We start from the raw sequence: 13,288 nt of genomic DNA on the forward strand, positions 1-13,288 counted from the left end.
GTGAGCGGGGGGGGGGGCGGAGAGAGGGACCCGGGCTGTGTGCACGCCGCCCACAGGGGTCCCGGGGCAACCCTGGAAGGCCAGAACCCCTTCCCCCCCCGGGGGTTCCCCCTGCCCCCCTCCGGGGCTCTTGCACCAGGTCCCGTGGCAGAGTGGCTGTGGAGGTGAGTACGCTCAGAAGGGGAGGTGAGGGAGGTGGGCGGAGAGAGCGGCGTGGTGCTGAGGGATCTGGAGGACGGACACACAGGCAGGTGGAAAGAGGATTTGAAGACCAGCCAACCTGGGCTGCTGCCCTTTGGTGGAATTGTTTCTGCCTTTTTTTTTTTTTTCTTTTTGTTTCTTTCTTTTTTTAATTCGTGGTGGTTGTGTGTGTTGTGGGGAGGGGTGCCTTAGGGTGAAATTGTTTCTGTCTGTGCTGAGCAGTGACAAATGTTTCATTATCCATCTGGAGCCGAGTAATTCCTAATTCTGTTTCGGGTTCCCTCCCCCTTTAAGAAAAAAAAACAACAAGCAAACACGAACATGTAGTTTAGAGTAGGTATTTCCCAAAGCCAGACTTTCAGTTTGCCTCGTGTCAGCAGAGGTCCTTCCATTTCGTCTTCAGACGGCCGGAGGACTCGAGGGGATCGGGAAAGTGGCTTTAGGAAAGTGGGCAGGGAGACAAGCCTGTTTCATTAGCTTCTCTGATCACTGCCTGGACAGGGTAGGTTGTTGCCACCTGGAGAATATGAAAGCGCTTTTTTTTTTTCTCCTTTTTTCCCCTCTTGAGCATCGAAGTTACTTTCCACCCAGAAAGGATGAGAAGTACGTTTCCTGGTGGCTTTGAGGAGTCCCGAAACAAAACTGGCTTTTCCTGTACTTCCCTTGATGACACTGTCTCTGCCCGCGCCCTCGCCGGCCTTTCTCACTGAAGTCGGAGGTCCTGGGGATCCTTGTCTCTCCAGAGGGGCAAGGCTGTGGTTGAAACCCTTTCGACTGGAGGAAGTTGGAATGTCTCAGGCAGCCTAACTTTCTCGTTTGTGTTTTAGTATTGTCATTAGTTAAGGATCTTAGTTACAAGAGTTTGTTGTCTATCCCGTTTCTGGGCACGTTTTCTGGGTAGGAGGATTTAATCCCTGAGATCATCAGGACATGTAGTATGAATCTTTAACAGTGCTGGACAACATCAAGGTTTGCGAGGTTTTGTTCATTTACTGATTTGGTTGACTCGTGAGCTTATTAGTTTCACATAGGAAACCGGGAGACTAAACTTGTGCAGAACTATTTGTTTGGTATTTGTGTTGCTGATTTTTATTTTTACTGCAAAAGTGTGTGTATAGAGAGCAAGAAATGAGCCCCAACAGAAACCCACCCCCTCCTACCAGCTATTTTCCTCCTGAAATGTGAGAGGTCATCTTCCGTGCCTCCGTCCCTTCCCAACTTGAAGCGCTTCCTCAGGCCTTGTCTTTAAATATAATGTTAATTTTTTATGGGCATTTTAAGAGCAGAATAAACTCATGCATCATGGCAGTTCTTGATGGTTAATTCTGGCCTGACTTTGATGAGAACAGGACAAATAGGATGTAGATGTTTTAGAAAAAGAATTGACCCTGCACAGCTAATTTTAATTTTTCTGAGTTAAGTGACCTATTTAGACTGATGATTTCAATTAGATTGTTTTTCAAATGTCTGAGAATAGTTTGCAGGTACTTTCTCAACAACACATTATTAAATATTTTATTCCTTTATGAATTTTCATGTTGCAAACCCATACTTTTAAATAAAAGAAAAGAAAGAAAATAATCTTTGAGAAAGAATTCTTACCTTTGCAGTTAGGACAAGCTATAGCTGTTATAATGTCCCCTCCTTTCTGGAAGAGAATACACAAAAGCAATTTATTCTGGGATAGTAAAGTATAATGTAATGTTTTCAGACATACTTCATAAATATACTATTTTGGTTTCCATGTCTGTCCTACACCAGATACAAGGACGTTCACTTCGTTTTGGATAAGCTCAGATTCTTATGTGGCATACTTTCAAAAGCATCTATTTGCCATTTGTTATTTTATGTCTGGTTCTAATTATTAATGAAGTATATCAATAGCAAATACCTACAACAAAGGATCAAATATAAGCCAAAGTGTAATACATTCACAGATTTTTAAGAAATGAGATATAGAACATAATTTTGAACACTATCATTTAACGTGGCTTTTACTTTTTTGAGTCCAATAAGACAAGCAATGAATTTAGCATAACACAAAACGTACCAAGAAGTCTTTGCAAGTTTACCTTCTTGGCCCAGAGTGACCCTTCTTTAGCGCTCTGCAATGCTACAAAGACTTCTCATGCTTATAGTTCAACCATCCAGGTTAATCTTAAGTGCAGTTTGCTAAATTGAAAGGTAAGACTTACCATACCATTTTTTAAAATTTATTTTTATTTATTTATTTGAAAGTGACAGGCAGAGAAAGAGGCAGATTGAGAGAGAGAGAGAGAATGGGCACTCCAGAGCCTCCAGCCACTGCAAACGAACTCCAGACGTGTGCGCCCCCTTGTGCATCTGGCTAATGTGGGTCCTTGAGAATCAAGCCTTGAACCGGAGTCCTTAGTCACAGACAAGCGCTTAACTGCTAAGCCATCTTTCCAGTCCTACTATACCATTTTTGTTGGAGAGATTCTTGAACCTTCCTTGAAAGCCAAATAATTTTCCTGTATATTTATTTATCAAAGCTTTTTACTATGATAACATCATACATAAGACCCAGAAAGAATATAAAATTCTGTATGAAATGACACATTAAGATGATGAAGCAGTCCGCCATGGCAGTCAACACTTTTATAAGGATGCTAACAATGAATCTGAAATAATCACTTAATTTATTGGTCCTGATGTTGTTCATCTATCCAGACATGTGATGCAATATAATTATTGGAAACATTATAAACACTTTGCGCTCACCCTTGACCCTGTAAATCATTGATCATCTCAGGAGCCAAAGACTAGAAGCGCCAAATCCAGAGCTAGTATGTCACACAACCTTCAAATATAATGATATTTATGGACTGTGCCTTGCATAAAGACTGCATACATAAAATATAATGCACCAAATAATGACAATCAGGTGCAAAACTGCCCATTTCTGCAGACGGAAAGCTTCTAGGAAATAAAAGAGAAACTTTTCTTTCTTCTTTTCTGTGTTATTTCTTTAGCATGGAAAGCAAAGAAATGGAGCTGTGGTTTTCAAGCAAAATAATAAAGTTCTGCTTTTTTTCCCCCTCTTAAATCAAGAAGAGAATTTTGCTCCTCCGGGAAATTGATCCTCTATTTCTAGTCTCTTTCAAAAAGAATTTCAGTATGTTTTCAAGTCTACTAATAGCGAAATTTCACAAAGGTGCTTTGTTTATTTTACTGATGGTAAGCCCTATCTGGAAATGGTTTTGAGACACCTATGTGGGTAATAAAGTACTTTTATAAGCTAAAATACTAAGGTAAAATTTAAGGCATTGCACACACTGTGGATTTCTTGCTGGAAGGTAGTCAATGAGGAGGTTTTCCCTTTTATCTGTGTGCAAGGGGCACCAGACCTAGGGTGGATTTTCATGCTCAGGAAGAGTAAGAACAGAAGTAGATTGCATTTCCCGATTCACCTCTCGCCACTCAGAATGTACCAAGAAAGATCACTGTGAGGGCCAGGCTTCATGGCAAGGGTTAAGTTGCACCATTGCTCACTACTACTACATCTCTCCCAGCTTCTCAGCCTTCATTTCCCCCAGCTCGTTTTTTAGACAGCTGACTTTCTTACATTTTATAACTTTATCATTTAGGTGAGACAGGAGTCACCAAAGGTCACTACTATGTTTGTCAGCCTGCAGGAAGAGCCTTTGCATCCTCTCTCATGACACTCTGCTCTTCATAGTTTTCACCAGCATTTGAAATTACAGGATGCATGTGTATATATTTACTGCCTGTCTTCTCCAGTGCATTGAAAGCAAGGACTTGTTCTTTTGTTTTATTTTGTCATATGCATAGAGATCAAGAGCATGTGTGTTGGAGCAAAAAGATGCAGGTTTGAAGTCTGGTCCTGACACTCTGTGACCTTGGGAATTAATCCTTCTATGCCTCAATTGCTTGCCTGCAAACAGGGATATAATTATACCTACGTTGGGAGATTGGTGAAAGGGTTGAATGTGCTAATGTATGTAATCACTGTCTGGCTCATTGTTTATAAAAAAAGGTACCTATGTGAGTATTTGGCATAATTGTTGGTTTTTTGTTATTATTGTTGTATCCTGGAACATAGCAATATGTATATGCCTGGCTCAGATTAGATATTCAATAAATTTTTGTTGATTTAATGAATGAGAGAATAGCTAAAGGGGTGAAAGTGAAGGAGGGAGTGTTGCTTACTTTCTCCCTTGCTGTTGTGAGAAGGAAACGTTCTTCCTGATGGAGCTCATCTTTATCAGTGGCTCAGCAGTACCTGCAGAATAGAACTCTTCCGACTTGACAGCCTACTTTGTGGTCTTTTTTTTTTTTTTTCCTTTTTCCAACTGGAGGCTTCTCTGATGTGTAGCTAATGATCTTCCTTATAACACTGGGAAATAGTCAGTCATATCTCAGACTTCAACAAATATTTCCTTCCCTTTAAGCTTCCCATGGGAAAAAAAAGTTGCACCATTCCAAATGGAGGTTTCATGTAAGAATAGAGAGATTTGGTTTTTCTTAATGAAGAATGGAGATCTATTCCAGGTTCAGCTTCCTTATGAGTTTAGGGAACACTCAGGACCACTAAGGAGGGTATATTTTCCAAGTTTTCCCATTTCTTCTTGCTGGGCATTAGTGCTGAAGTGTCCTTTCCAGCCTCCCAGGGAGCCTGCTCAGCTGGGAGAGTGTGGTGTGGGCAGAGCTCTGGTGGGTGTTCTCAGCCAAGGCCAAGCTTGGCCTTCACTGAGTGCAGACTCAGTGTTTAACATAATCACAAGCTCTTACCATTTAGCTAGTGCTAAGAAGTATATGAAAACAAGTTCTTATCATGAAGAGCTGTTAATCCATTCTCCATTCAGTGTTATGAAAAGTCCTTTAAAAAAAAAAAAAAGATGTTTTCTTCTCCTGCCATGGCATTGTAAGCATCCTCTAGGAATCGAAGGGCAAGTATATGCTGCTATACAGGGAGGTTTTCACTCTTAAAACACATTTCACTTATGTTGAAATGTAATAAATACTTGCAATTTTGTGTCAATTAAAAATTAATACATTAAAAAGAACTTCCTATTTACCAAGCCAAGCTTGCGAGAAAGTGACTTGAACTATTTTAGAAACAGTTTCTCACATGTGGTGTGACAAGGAAAGAGACAATTGAGATGTTATAAAATATATGAATGTGAATGTCAAAACAAATGTTTATAACAGCAAGATTTTAAATGAAGATCTGTGAAAACAACATGTTCCATACAATTATGTAATATCCTGTTCCCTTGCCCTTAGTGCAAGGCTCTATATTTAACAGTCTTTCTACTTCAAAAATGTTGATAGGTGGCTTATTTGCCTATGCTTAGATGATAAATAGAATAAAAGCCGAGCTGTTGTACCGAATATTAGGTGCTTTGCATGAAACACATACTTGGTAACTGCTGCTTTGCTTTGGAAAGAGAGCTCTGATGGCTAGGTCGGTATGTTGTACCTTATGTACGTACCTCATAGATCTTTCAAAGTGAACCACATTTTAGTTGTTTGTTTGTTTGTTTTATAGAGGTAGTCATCTCACTCTAGCCCAGATTGACCTACAACTCACTCTGTAGTCCCAGGCTGGCCTCAAGCTCACACTGATCTTCTTACTTCTGCCTCCTAAGTGAGTTCAAGGATTAAAGGTGTGCACCACCATGTCTGGCCGAAGGGAGAAAACAATCACAGAGCCCATAGGTAAAGTGTGGCATGTGGCTCAGAGTCCTTCTGTGCATGGTGTGAGGAGATAAGTATGTATAGAGATAACTCCAAAACACACTGGTGTAAAGCAAAGATTACTACAAGAGTATTCTAATTTGAAGGTTTAATAGCATGATAACTAGGCTAGTTTTAAGGTGTAATTTCCATAATATATTTGAACTTTGGGGGTCAGCATCAGCTTTAATTAATGTGAGCTTTCCTTATCATAATGAGTCAACTGGAATTCTTATTTGATATGGGGAACGACCAAGGACATGACCTTTGTCCTTAATAATAGCAGGATGATATTAATACTGACAAAAGAGAGGCTGCCTCAGAGAACAAATAGGAGATAGATTATTTGCTGTCTTAAACATAGTACTGTTATGAAAGTTACTGGAGCATCTAAGGAAGGAAGGAATAACCACCCCCAGAATCCAGAATGTTCACATAATTAATATCATAATTAAAAACAAACTGAAACAATGACTGTGGCTCTGTTCTCTGTGGCCTAGGGTTCTGGCACCATTCAAAATTTATATTGTCCTAAATGTAATCTTGAGCATCTTTCTCATCTTTTATGCAAAAATAAAACAGAAAAATGATTGGCTTTCAAGAGAAAGGGATTTGAGCCAGGTGTGGTGGCACATGCCTTTAATCCCAGCACTCGAGAGGCAGAGGTAGGAGGATTGCTATGAGTTTGAGGCCACCCTGAGACTCCATAGTGAATTCCAGGTCAGCCCGGGCTAGGGTGAGACCCTACCTTGAAAAACCAAAGGAAAAAAAAGGGAGGTCTTTTTCTTTTTTTTTTTAAAACCAATGTAGACATGAACCCTGCCTATTGACTGAAAGTACAAAGCAGATATTTTTTTTCTGAAATAAATTTGCTGGTATGGAATTTCTTACCTAAGACATCTTTCCCAGTCCAGTGTAAACCAAGATCCGTAGCAGGTTGGGGCTGCCTGTGTATGTGTACAATAGGAAGAAAGAGCCTAATAATTGTCTCAGCAAAGTCAGCCTTCCAGCTGCACCTAATTTTGGCATGATGACATCAGTAAAAGGGTGAGTGGGAGATTGGAGAGAGGGAATGGCAACTACTAGTCAGTAGTTGTAGATCTGACATGAGGCTCTAGCTGAGGTCAAGAGTCAAGAGTGGTTTCCACGCTCTTTGTCCTGTTAGAAGGTCATGGCACAGAGGGGTGTGAGGAAACCTCAGCTCTCCCTGTAATACAGAATGCACTACAGGGCCATTGCCATAACAGCTGGAGACCCCATCCACAGGAGGGGTGATCTACATGGTCCTTCATTGGTTTCAAGACAGAGCAAGAACAAGGTGCTGGAAAACCGAAATGGTAAATGTGTGTCATCACTGACAGAAGGCCCACTATTCAACAAACAGGAAAACAGATTCAACTGTGAAGGGTGACAGGAGCCCTGCAAAGATGAACTATTAGTAAAAATATTAGTAAAAACTATTAGTAAAGGGCTGGAGAGAGGGCTTAGCAGTGAAGCGCTTGCCTGTGAAGCCTAAGACCTTGGTTCGAGGCTTGATGACCCAGGACCCACGTTAGCCAGATGCACAAGGAGGCTGACACGTCTGGAGTTCGTTTGCAGTGGCTGGAGGTGCTGGCGTCCCCATTCTCTCTCTATCTGCCTCTTTCTCCCTCTGTCTGTCACTCTCAAATAAATAAATAAAAATGAACAAAAAATACTATTAGTCAAAAGAGATGATGTTCAAGGGAGACTAGCCTATGGGATTTTCATGTATCAAAGGTGTTGTTGATTTTGATATATCAATGACTTTAAAATGCACTGGCATAGGATAGAAAGTGAGAATAGGTATCATGGTGCAGAGCAGTTCAATTTGCAAATCCTAGTTGCCAAGAGAGAATACTTGTGGCTGTGTCTGCTGTGCAGGGAATTATAGGCTCTAAGGTCAAGCTATTCAAAGGAAGGGATGGATGGTCAAACTTCTTGTATGGTATGGCGACTGAAAATATTGAGAAGGATTAAAATAAGCCTATAGGTTTGCCTTTAAAAAAATCTAGTTACAGTCGTTGATCTAATTGCTCCTCTTCCTCCTCCTCCTCCTCTTCTTCTTCTTTTTTGAGGTAGTGTCTCACTCTAGCCCACGTTGATCTGGAAGAATTCACTCTGGTGTCTCAGGCTGGCCTCAAACTGACAGCAAGCCACCTATTTTAGCCTTCCAAATGCTGGAATCAAATGCATGTGCCACCACACCAAGCTGATTTCTTCTTCTTCTTCTTCTTCTTCTTCTTCTTCTTCTTCTTCTTCTTCTTCTTCTTCTTCTTCTTCTTCTTCTTTTTTTGAGATAGGGTCTCACTTTAGCTCAGGCTGACCTGGAACTCACTATGTCGTCTCAGGGTGGCCTTGAACTCATGACAATCCTCTTGCCTCTGCTTCCCAAGTGCTGTGATTTCTTCTTTTGAAAAAAAAAATTATTTATTTGTAAGGAGAGAGAATGAATGAATGAATGAATGACGGGCCCATCAGGGCCTTCTGCCACCGCATACGAACTCCAGATGCATGCACCACTTTGTATCTGGCATTACCAGGGTACTGGGGAATCAAACAGAGGCCGTCAGGCACTGACAGCAAGCACTTTAACCACTGAGCCATCTCCCCAAACTCTAAATTGATTTCTATATGGCCTTCATTGGGAAAAGGAAACAGAGTGAGTGTTGGGTGAATGTATACACAGAACATTATGTAGCGTGTATAGTTCTATTAGATCAATTTAGTTCACTAAGACTCAGACTATTAATAACCAGCTATACTTCAGGTCTGCTTTAGTTAACTGAATTTTATCAAGTTGGTTGAACTTTGCAGAGTACTAGACACTTGTACCAAAAAAGAGTACTAATCACTTATGTTACAAAAACCTCTATAGAGAAAGGAATGCTGTACTTAGTGTTTCAAAAGCCATGCTTGGTGACCCTCAGCAAGCATCAGGTTGTGCCATCTCTTTAGTAGAAATTGATCATCATTGGAACGTGGATTATAATAGAATTATGGATGCAATGCAATAATACGGGTCAAACTAAGCTTATTTTATAAAATGCTCATGTATACATATATTTGTGGACTCAAATGTAATGTGAAATGCATGGCTTATTGTTGGCTACAGTCAAAAAATCTGAAAGATGCATCCAAAGAAAAATGATGATTTAGTATGAATTTAGAAAAGTAATTATATTTTGTTTAGAAAATTGTGAAAGATTGACATTGCTCATAATTAATCTTATACTAAAAAGTAGATTAGATAAAATATACTTAGCTTAGGCTTTTGAAATATTTTCTTTTACTTGTTTCACCTTAGTTTATTACTTTTTGCTAATGTACTACAATTAGATTATGGACTGATTGAAACTTAGAATTATTTTTTCTTGATGTAAGTTGATTAACCCTTGATATGCTAAACAAAATTACATAGTCTACTTTTGAGTAACAATAAAGCTAAAAAAATCTGCTGGAACAAATGTACTTAACCTAGTGTCAAATGTATATAAACTTGTAATCTTTTTAAAAAAATTGTAGGGATACCAAAATAATTTAGCACAATCTTCTCTTTTCTTTACTTTTTGTTATTATTTATTTTAAAGAGAAAGAGAGAGAGAATGGGCACACCAGGGCCTCCAGCCGCTACAAGCGATCTCCAGACGCATGCACCCCCTTGTGCATCTGGCTAACGTGGGTCCTGGAGAATCGAATCTGGGTCCTTTGGTTTTGCAGGCAAACACTTTAACCACTAAGCCATCCCTCCAGCCTTCTTCTCTTTTCTTAATAAAAATAATAATAATCCTGGACTGGACACATGGCTTAGTGGTTAAGGTGCTGCCTGCAAAGCCAAAGGACCCATGTTTGATTCCCCAGGATCTACATAAGCCAGATGCTAAAGGTGATGCATGCATCTGGAGTTCATTTGCAGCGGCTGGAGGCCCTGGTATGCCCATTGTCTCTTTCTCTCTCTATATCCCCCTAACCCCTGTCTCTCAAATAAATACAAATAAATATAAAACAATATTAAACAATAATAATCTAGTGATGATGATGATAACTTTTAAGCAATTACCACTTCCAAACCTTGGATTTGTTACACTGAACACCTATAGGAATCCTCTGTTTGCATTATTATGATCACTTTGTAGATGAAGAAATTGGAGCTTTAAGATGGTTCAAGGTCATATAACTAATAAGTGGTGTGGTGCTTTGACTCAGGTGTCCCTCATAAACTTAGGTGTTCTGGCTGGTAGGTTCCCAGCTGATGGAGATTTGGGAATTAATGCCTCCTGAAGGCCGTGTATTGTTGGGGGCAGGCTTACGGGTGTTATAGCCAGCTTCCCCATGCCAGCGTTTGGCACACTCTCCACCTTTGGTTGGCCAGGGTGTGATGTCTTCCCTCTGCTCATGCCATCATATTCCCCTGCTGCCATTGTGGAGCTTCCTCTAGAACCTATAAGCCAAAATAAGCCTTTATTTCTTACAAGGCTGCTCTTGGTTGGGTGATTTCTTCCATCAAAGCAAACATGACTGCGACAAGTGGTTTGAGCCAGAATCAGACTAATAATTCCCTCAACATATTGCCATTGAGTCTGAGAGAAATTAAGTGTCTTGCCAAAATAACACCTCAGTAAAATGCAGATTATCATATCTGAACATCAATGCAATGCCGTCTCTACCACTCTTCTGTTTTCCAACCTAATATGCATTTTTGATATGCCTTCAACATGTATTTTCAATATTTTGTGTCAACATGAAAGGAATGAGCTACTATTTATAGCAATTAAATTACGTATTTATAGACACCCCTGTTCTCCCACTTAGGTGTGATGAGGTACACCTCATCCCATGCTTTTCATGTCTTCAACTTAGAGCCTAAGTGGTTCTTTTCCCACAATGCTCCCTTGATTAACATCTGGAATAACTAGTACTGGCCTTACACTATGAATTCCTGTGGCCCAGGGTTAATGGAAACATTGGTTCAGTGTTATCCATTTCTGCCCTGCTTCAAACACAGAAATGTCTCTGATTGAGATGCTTAATGGTGTTGGAGGTAAACGCGGTCATGGTAAGCAGAAATGCTGTCACAATCACAGTTCCAGAGAATTGGGACAATCTGAGTGAGGGCGGGGGACCGGCAGGTTCTCACAGTATTTGCATCTTGACTGGGCAACTTTTTGGCTGGATGACTTCAGGCAAGCCATAGAAGTATTCCTAACTTGTCATTTCCTTGCTTCTATTTATCTCAGGTTTATGTAATTTATTCCTAATTAAAAAAAAAAGAGATTTCAAGTTATGGACATTAAAAATATGTTACCTGATAACCACTTTTTTTTTTATGAGATCTACCAAGAAAGTAGATATTAGGAAAACTATCAAAGAGGGTGAAATTAAACCAGAAAGAAGATAGGGAACAATCCTAGATTGACAGATGGATATCTAGCTAGAGTTTCAAAATCTAATAAAATGTTGGACAGAGTATCTATTAGCTTTATCCATTGGACTGTTGACTTAATGTCCATGAAACACCTAAAATTTGAACTAAGCATTTATGTAATAGTTATCATTGTTGTCTTCTGTTCTTGGTACTGCTCCCAAAGAGATTAGGGCTGGAATAGTGGTTAACATTCATAAAATTCTGTAGGCAGTAAAAAAAAAAAAAAGGAACTCATAATGTGCAACCTAACAAAGGGCTGTTTTTGTCCCAAGTCGTATGTGCTTGACCTCCCTTATTCTGGCAATCAAGAAAGAAAACGCTGTGGATGTCTTTTATAAACTTCACAGTGTTGTAAAAATTTTCATTATGATTCCTATAGTGGATTTTATACATCACCCACAAACTATTATATTCAGTTAAAAACTTAATTTTGGTTAACAAGGCTAGCCTTTTCCATTTTATTTGAGGTAATGACTGTAAGTAAGAGGAATGTGCTTTGGAGATAACAGTGAGCTATTTTGTCACTACTAGTGAACCAACTTGAAAAAAAGGAAGCCACACTTTAAAACTGCATGGATCAATTGTTTTATTGTGTCAAGACCCCGAAATTCATACTAAGTTTCTCCAAATGACAGAGAAGTATTAATATTATCCAAATAATTTTGTTTTCAGTTATCAAAAGCAAAATTGAATATTTTAATCACTAATAACATTATTTAATGGGAGTATATTAGAAATAGCATTTGCTGTGGTATTTTAAATGTAGCTATGGTATACTGACTATTAGGGTTCTAATTATTGTGTCTGTGAATCTGTTCCTTTTTTCTGGGAAAAGATGGAAATATGCCTAAAATGAAGATCCAGTTGTACATTAACTTGTTAATTCTTTGCTTTTCTTTTGCATCTCTAAAGTAATCTTTTAAATGTTTTGATTTTAGTTATTGTGAAATTAGGTTATCAGTTTTCTATGACTACATAGCTGATTATGATCCAAAGTGGAGTTTGGGTAATGATCAAATGAACATTCTCAGTTCTATATACTGTCGAAATCCCTCAGGTGGTGAACACCCATGTTGATGCTGACAAGGGAACTTACTGAGTAAGCATGCTCAATTGAATTCTACTTCTGGATAAGCCCATGAGTGTTGCCAAGTCATCTCCATAGGTCCCCATGCACCGCTCTGCTCTTCCCAATCTCTCTGTGTTTTGGAAAGAACTCTCCAGTTGGAAGAACTAAGATAAGGAGATGGGCCAGAATCCAACCAGCTCTGGTTCACAGCACTAGGACCCCTCCACTGACCACAGGATGGGCTCTAGAGGGAGCTCCTGCCCTGTCATGTTGTGCTTCTCAGAACTTCGCCTTTTACAGGGTCAGATCTTGACTCACTTTCTCATTGACTTTATTCCCAGGATAACTTTTCCTTTTGAAGATAAAATATAAAGACTGAGAATGAGTAAGAAAAAGGGTTTACTAGAATGCATGTAGAAGAAGAGAAAGCTGCTTTGCCTGTAAGAAAAGGCCTACTCTTCTTAGATATTTCTTTTTGACTTCCCTTGGTATTAGAATTTCGTGAACTTGGTTTCTATCATTTATCTGAACCTTGAAGAAGCTGTGCTGTGACTTGCAACAGCTAACCTTTTCAGAGGATTCGTTGCAGTGCTCTTCCTCCATTAGGACAAGTTGACAGGCTCCTGGAGAATCGACAAGATGCTGGGGAATCCAGACTCCAAGAGTCCAAACAGCCATTTGATCTCGGTGGTCTTAAACTGTGCATGTGGTCAGGTCTCAGTAAAAGCCTTGGACACAGTTTGAACATCAAAACCAGAAATTTCATTTCTTGGAAAAGTTTAGAGACTTTGCAAAATGGAAAAGCAATGTTTATGATAACTCCTAACACAGGTTCTAGCTGCAGGCAAATAATG

At 39.6% G+C, this 13,288-nt stretch overlaps 1 protein-coding gene across 2 annotated transcripts in view; it reads left to right on the plus strand.

Annotated features, from left to right (window-relative positions):
• The window catches only part of Lhfpl3 (LHFPL tetraspan subfamily member 3), a 517,155-nt gene that overhangs the window by 512 nt on the left and 503,355 nt on the right, over positions 1-13,288 (plus strand). The window lies entirely within an intron of this gene.

The sequence above is a fragment of the Jaculus jaculus genome, chromosome 16 (assembly GCF_020740685.1).
Source record: "Jaculus jaculus isolate mJacJac1 chromosome 16, mJacJac1.mat.Y.cur, whole genome shotgun sequence".
NCBI classification, from domain to species: domain Eukaryota; kingdom Metazoa; phylum Chordata; class Mammalia; order Rodentia; family Dipodidae; genus Jaculus; species Jaculus jaculus.